The sequence below is a fragment of the Podarcis filfolensis genome (genome assembly GCF_964270895.1).
Source record: "Podarcis filfolensis genome assembly, chromosome: 10".
NCBI lineage: Eukaryota > Metazoa > Chordata > Lepidosauria > Squamata > Lacertidae > Podarcis > Podarcis filfolensis.
This window is the reverse complement of record NC_139612.1, coordinates 1,982,776-1,989,801: the sequence shown is the minus strand read 5'-3', so window position 1 is coordinate 1,989,801 and position 7,026 is coordinate 1,982,776. Positions and strand designations below refer to the sequence as shown.

At 48.6% G+C, this 7,026-nt stretch overlaps 1 protein-coding gene across 4 annotated transcripts in view; it reads left to right on the top strand.

Annotated features, from left to right (window-relative positions):
• The first annotated feature begins 4,556 nt into the window (after nucleotides 1-4,556).
• Nucleotides 4,557-7,026, top strand: part of SEPHS1 (selenophosphate synthetase 1) — a 26,515-nt gene continuing 24,045 nt past the window's right edge. Inside the window, exon 1 of one of the 4 annotated variants that reach the window (XM_083575313.1) lies at nucleotides 4,557-4,735. The gene's annotated coding sequence lies outside the window, so the exon portion shown is untranslated. Of the gene's footprint in view, nucleotides 4,842-5,059; nucleotides 6,014-7,026 lie in introns of those variants that run through there. The other 3 variants (XM_083575311.1, XM_083575312.1, XM_083575314.1) reach the window with 3 other exon arrangements.

The window sequence follows — 7,026 nt, the reverse complement described above, 5'->3', positions numbered from 1 at the left end:
AAAATCCCAGAGAGGTTGCTTCAAATATCAGGAGGCCATCTCCTAACTATTAGCACCCATTGATGAAACATCAACAGCCATCTTTTATTGTTAGCCAGCAATCTGCCTAACAAAAGAACTATTGGTCAACAGTCATAACAATAGCTAGACCTAAAAAAAAAAAAATCATGTCAGAAAATGCCTAAATAAGAATTTGTTACATATTATGTTTTAGAACATAATATCATGCAGTAATATTTCCAAACAATCTCTCTTACCCCACCCTCATAAATGTTAAGCATCTTAGCATATTTGGAAAATGGATTCAACATTCTCAAATCCTTTAAGAGGGGAGGGGACTATTTGCTTTTATTTTTAAAAGTCCTAGGTTTCTGTTCAGGTTAGTTTAGGGGGGAGTTGTTTTTATTTTTGACAGTGAAGAAAGACTGAGAAAATAATGACTAAAACTTGCTAAAATGTCATTTGAAGCAGGTGGTTTAAGCTTACAGGAACACTAGATAGATTCTCAAGCAGTTTGCAGGGAACTGTGTGTGATTATATAAAAAAGTACAAAACAAGAGCAAGGCAGATGTTTTAATGGCTGTCAGTGACTGCAATATGACACCTGCTTTAGTTCTGTCCCTTCCTTGCTACTTGATATGGTAATTCAGGAAGCTAATGCTGGACTTGAATCCTCAAGAAAGCTAGGCCACAGATCAGGTATCAGCAGACCTGGTGGTACAACTAAAGTTCCTCCCTTCTAAACAAAGGTCGGAGCAGGAACTCTTGCCGACCAATTTCAGAGAAAGAAAATATTCTGGTACAGAACTCTATACAGACTGAGTGAAAGAAAAGTCAAACAGTGAACTCTTCAGTGAGCAATCTGATTCAGGAACTATTGAACAAGCTGCTAAAAAACTGAGCCTTCTCATAAAGTAATAAGCAACCAATATAACTTAAGTCTTTCAGCTGGCAACCAAGTGTTTGTATACACTGGTGTAAAATATCAGCCCTGGTGTAAAATATCAATAGCTGGGAAGGGAACTTCTTAATAAAATAAATGGCAATAGTCGAATAGTGGAATCCTTGCCTGATTTTTCCTTATTCCAAACTCAGGAACAACTTGGGTCCAGTAAAAGGTATTGCTTTGAATCACAGTAGTTGGAAAATATAAGCCAAGAGAAGCACCCCAAAAATATTTCCATGGTTGCTGCAGTAAAACTGATGTTCACACAAGTGTCTGGCTCACAGGTTAGGTTGTTCATTAGGTTGTTAGCAATGTTCAGGATTGAAAGCATACAGGACCCTTCTTAACTTTGCAAATGTGCTAGCACCACTTGATTGCTTGTGCATAGGGGAAATGCTGATAGGTAGAGCAATCCTAAAAGGGCAGGGCAGAAGGTGGAGGGCCCAAAGATTGGGGCAGTTGGGTGATATGCAGAGTGTTGACTGGTGCCCTGACCCGATACCTGCAACACACTACTTCAGGACTTTCTGTTGACTACAAGAGAGAGGTCTGCTTACCACCTGTTCAGATCCCTGTTGGAACAGACACCCCACCATCAGAAGCAGCGCTCCTCTGCTTCTGTGTCACCCAACAATATAAATATTATCACAGTGGCATAAGTAATATGTAGTAAAACATTTATTTCAACAATACAATAAATATATATTACAGTCTTTTAAAACTGTAGTGATACAATAATCACAGTTTAACAATTATACACTAGGAAAAAATTTAAAAAGGTGTCCCCTGGTATTGAAAAGATAGCCAAGGAGGCACCAGGCAAGATTCCTCAAGGAGAAAATTCCAAAAATGTGGTGCTACAATTTAAAAGACCCTCTCTTCAGTCCCCACCCACTTCACTTCCAATAGTGGGGGAACTTGGAGATGGGCCTCCGATGATGAACTAAGCAAGCACAGGCTGCTTTGGAGGCAGGCATTCCTTCAGGCATTTTGATCCCAAGCTAAGAACATGTTCAAAAAGAGAATAGCAACTAATGCCACTACAGTGGTACCTCTGGTTACGTACTTAATTCATTCCGGAGGTCCGTTCTTAACCTGAAACTGCACAATTTCTGTTCTCACCCTGAAGCAAAGTTCTTAACCCGAGGTACTATTTCTGGGTTAGCGGAGTCCATAGCTGTCAAGTGTCCCTTATTTGAAGGGACAGTCCCTTATTCCAGGGCCATGTCCCGCTGCTGTCCCTTATTGATGGATGTCCCTTAAATGATGTCCCTTAAATTTCAAAGGAAGCAGCTCCTCTCCCTCCCTCCCTGCCGGCCAGGGAGGAGGGAGGCTCCAACTGTGTTGCTTGGCTGTGTTGCTCACCCAATAAGAAGTCTAAGAACGACTGGAGGGTGGAGATTGCATGCCTTGTGTGTGGCTAGTTAATGCAAGCTGAGGGGGTTTTTGAATGCTGGATGCCATTTTGTTGCACGTGCTGCTGCAAACTTAGCAGTGCAAAGCCAGGCCGGGGAGCCATCTTAAGTTGAGGCTGCATAGGCCTTGTGGTGCATGTGATTCAGATTTTATTCAGTTGAACCTCTGGTTACAAAGTTGGCTGGACAGAGTTCTCGAAGCTACCAGCATGAGTTTGACCAGACTGCAGGAGGACAGGAAGTCTGGAGTGCCTGGAACAGGTGAGGCTGCAGGTCCCTTATTTTGGCTGCTGGTCCCTTATTTTCAAGGCTGCTGGTCCCTTATTTTCAAATCTGTAAGTTGACAGCTATGGCGGAGTCTGTAACCTGAAGCGTATGTAACCCAAGGTACCACTGTACTTAAGATTCAGTGAGATGTGTTCCCACCTATTGATCCCAATCAACAGCCTTGCAGCTGAAGCTTCTGAGCAGCATTCAAAGGAAAACCCATAGTCTAACCTGGATGTTACCAGAGCATGGATAACTGCATTTAGGCAGCCGGAACATAAGCATTAGCCAAGGAAGACCCTGTCACCACTTGCACCTTGAGGGCCAAAGGTGGATCTAAATGCACCTTGATCGCTCAAGGCCAGTGCAATCTCATCCACAACAGATTGAACAGAAGGACACTGACAAACTGGAACGTGTCCAGAGGAGGGCAACCAAAATGGTCAAAGGCCTGGAAACGATGCCTTATGAGGAACGGCTAAGGGAGCTGGGCATGTTTAGCTTGGAGAAGAGGAGGTTAAGGGGTGATATGATAGCCATGTTCAAATATATAAAAGGATGTCACATAGAGGAGGGAGAAAGGTTGTTTTCTGCTGCTCCAGAGAAGCGGACACGGAGCAATGGATCCAAACTACAAGAAAGAAGATTCCACCTAAACATTAGGAAGAACTTCCTGACAGTAAGAGCTGTTCGACAGTGGAATTTGCTGCCAAGGAGTGTGGTGGAGTCTCCTTCTTTGGAGGTCTTTAAGCAGAGGCTTGACAACCATATGTCAGGAGTACTCTGATGGTGTTTTCTGCTTGGCAGGGGGTTGGACTCGATGGCCCTCGTGGTCTCTTCCAACTCTATGATTCTATGATTCTATGAACTCCACCTTCTTGTCTAGACCAGCCACCTGCCAACAGTTCTTACAAAGTAATACTTCAGTTTGTGTTGACAAGACTAAAGTTTCCCTTATATAAAAGTTAAAGGCCAAATTTGGACTTTCATTAAATAAAAAATTTGGACTTTCATTAAATAAAAAAACCAACAGCCTAAGGAAAGAGAGAAAGTAAAATATGTCTTTAGACCTTTTCCAACGTTTCCATAATTTTATTTTATATAAACTGGTTTCTCTTATGACTAAAATATCTTAAATTAAGTTTCTTTTTGTTCTGCAACTGGTATAAAACATTGTAAAAGGAATTTCGAAGCAGTTTGTGAGGAAAGTAAAACAGTAGTCACTCCAAGTTATTGCTCAATAAATCCACAACTGAAAGGGGGGGAAATCAGTCCCACTAGCAGCAACTCCTCTTAAGTGGTGTCCATACTTTGTGGGTCCTCATGCAAAATACATTTTACATGCACACACATTAGCATCTAATCAATACCTTCTGAATGCAGACGAAACATTATTTCAATATCTTCTAGTAATACAAAGAACATATCTTCAGAATGCATAAAAATTATACATGTTTTTTTTAAGACATTATAGTATATATTGTATATTATACACTTTGCCCATGTTCAGAGGCGATTTAAAAGCTTTGCCCAAGATTCTAAGACACACCTAGTCTGCAGGGCTAAAAGAGAACAAATGGCATCCCTACCTCTCCAGATACACCTCACAGATGTACAGCCCTTGCTCTCTGGGTGTCTTTGGAGAATATACAGGACTCTAATGTCTGTCCACAGTGAGGCTGGAGAGAGGCATCCTTGGGAAAGGGGGGGGGACAGGCAATACGCCCGGCCCACAAAGCCCTTCCTCCCCAGAGCCCCTCGCCCTCTTCGCGCACTTTGGGGTGAACTGGGGGGGGGCCGCCCCTCCAGCTCCCCTCAGCCGCGAGGGGGGGCTCCGAGGGGCGGGGCCTGCCTCCGGCTTCTCCCCGCCCCCTCCCCCCCCCCCGGCGCAGGCGGAGCGCCAGGCTCCCTCCCCTTAAAGGCAGGTAGCGGCCCCGGCTGCTCGCCCCTCCCTCCGGGTCCTGGCGGGCGGGGCCGGAGCGGCCGTTGAAGGAGCCGAGAGGAAACGCGGGAAAAGGGGGGTGGCTTAACCCTCTCGCTGCCGCGGCGGAGTCGTCTGCCCGAGAGCGAGCGAGCGAGCGCGCGAGCCGGGCCGGCCAGACGCCCGGTGCATTGTGGGACTGGCTGGCTGGGCTGGGGGGCGAGGAGGCGGCGGAGGGGAGTCCCGTTCGCGGGCGGCGGGCGGGCGAGCGAGGAGCAGCCGGGGAGACGCGGTAAGAGGGCGGCCTGGGCGGGCTTAAAGGGGAACGCGGCCCTGCCCTCAGCCGCCAGGCTGCAGGGGCTGCGCAGGAAGGAGAGGCCGCTCCGCCGGCCGGAGGGGCGCGGCGGCGGCCGAGGCGGAGAGGGCCGGGCGGGCGGCGGCGGCTGGCTTGGGGCCGCTGTGGGCCAGAGCGGAGTCTGCGGCGGAGGCGGAGGAGGGGAGCTGCGCGAGGGCGGCGAAGGGGTTAAACTTTCCACCCGCCGACATTTTTCCCTGAGAGGAGAAAGAGGGGGCCGCGCTGTCCGGCCCGCCGGCCCGTGGAGCCCCGTCGCCTCCCTTCCCTTCGGAGAAGCCCCCCCGGCGCCCCCCAGCCCGCTGCCTTCGCTTCCCGCCGCGCCTCCCCCGCCTCCGAAATGCCTTTAAAGCCACCCGCGAAAGGGTTAAGGCTCCTCTTCCTCGAGGCGCGCGCCCGACGCCCGCCTCCCCTCCACTTCTTCCAACTGCCCCCTCTCGATGCGCGGCGCATGGCGGAGGGGCCCTCCCAGAGGACCCCCCCCCCGGTTCTGTTCGCCAAGGGGCCGCTTCGGGCAGAGAGGGAGGCGGGAAGCGGCCCGTCGCGAAGGGCAGGCGGGCGCCGGGGGGGGGGCAGAGTCGCCCTCTGGGCTCCCCGGGCCAGGCATGGTTGCCAGCCCTTTCCGCACGTGGCCGGGTTTCCTTCCGGATAGGCGTGTCGGCCTACAATGTATGATGTCCCCGCGCAGAATCTCGGAGGGGGGCAGAGTCCCCTGGCCCGAGCCCTGGCGGGGCAGGAGTCTCTTGCTCAACGTGGGGCTTGAACCCACGACCCTCAGACTGAGACCCCTGCTTTACCTGCTGTGCTCGTTTGCCAGATCTACGGTGAAGCAAAGGTTAAATTCTCGGAGCAGTGTTGCTTTTTGAACTAATGGAAACTGGGTCTTTTCCAGTGCAACTGCGGACAGACTTCATGCAGCACTTTAATTCTAACTCGTGTGTTCTCAAAGTTACAAAACAAACTTCCAAGACATTGTTCTAAAGTGGATAAAGTATGGTGTCGTGAACACTGTAGTTGTTTGGGACAGCTCTGCAGTCTTCTTTCCTCATTTCAGATAACAGGAGAAAACCGTTCAGTCAAGATACAGAATGTTGCAGCTTTTAATTGTATAGGTAGCTGCATTAAGTACTCTCGACTCTTTGTATGGCTTATAAGGCTTAGTTTTCCATGGGGAAAATAGGTGTCTGTCATTCAAACAATGGGTGGGTGGAGAGCTCCCTATGCCTTCTCCCCCAGCATTGTTGGACTCCCAACAACCCCAACTAGCGTGGCCAGGGATTGTGGAAGTTTGTTGTCCACCAACATCTGGAGGGCCACAGGCTCCCCAGCCCTGCTTCAGGAGATTGACACCTGTTTGGGGGAACAGAATGAGGAGAAAGCTACTGTTTTGTGTGTTAAAGTTCAATTGTTAATAGGAAATGTAGAGGAATCCATAACTTTTTACTGCCTATTAAATACCGTGGGCACAGTTCCCACTGAAACTGATTTGTTGATGTTACTGTTTCAGTTTCATAGTGTCATGGGTGCTTAACTTTGCTTGGACTGCTTCAGACATAATGAACTCAGCTACATAAGTAAAGAAAAAATGCTTTATATGCATTATAACACTATGACACTGTGGAGTCCCATCTTTCACTAGCAGACTTTCCCTTTATGAAGTTTACAGCAGGTTTAACTGAATCACTTTTTTGATGTGTCTAGATCCAGCCAATGTTTATCTCCTCCACTGCATACCGCACAAATGTCCCATTTTTTTCCTGGGTGACCCAAAGAGCGCAGAATCAAAATATGTGTGTCTTTTTGTTTCATGCTCTTGGTTCCGCACCTTCGCTGGCTACCACTTGCCACACACATACGAGGTGGGCCACAGCTTCTGGAAGAATGGCGCCACTTCTGGAAGTATTGTCACTGTGGCCCTTCTCTGTGTGGCAGCAGGTGGACGCCTAGGCAGCAGTGGGGAGAGTGAGCAGGCAGCAGCAGCAGGATGGTGTGTGGGGATGTCCCAATTTCTTCTTGGGAAATGTTGGAGCGTATGCACCTAAGGGTGGAGCAAAGTGGGACATCTTGGGCTGCTTACACAGGTCAATTTGCTATAAACATAGCCGACCTTTAAAGACCTGGTTTT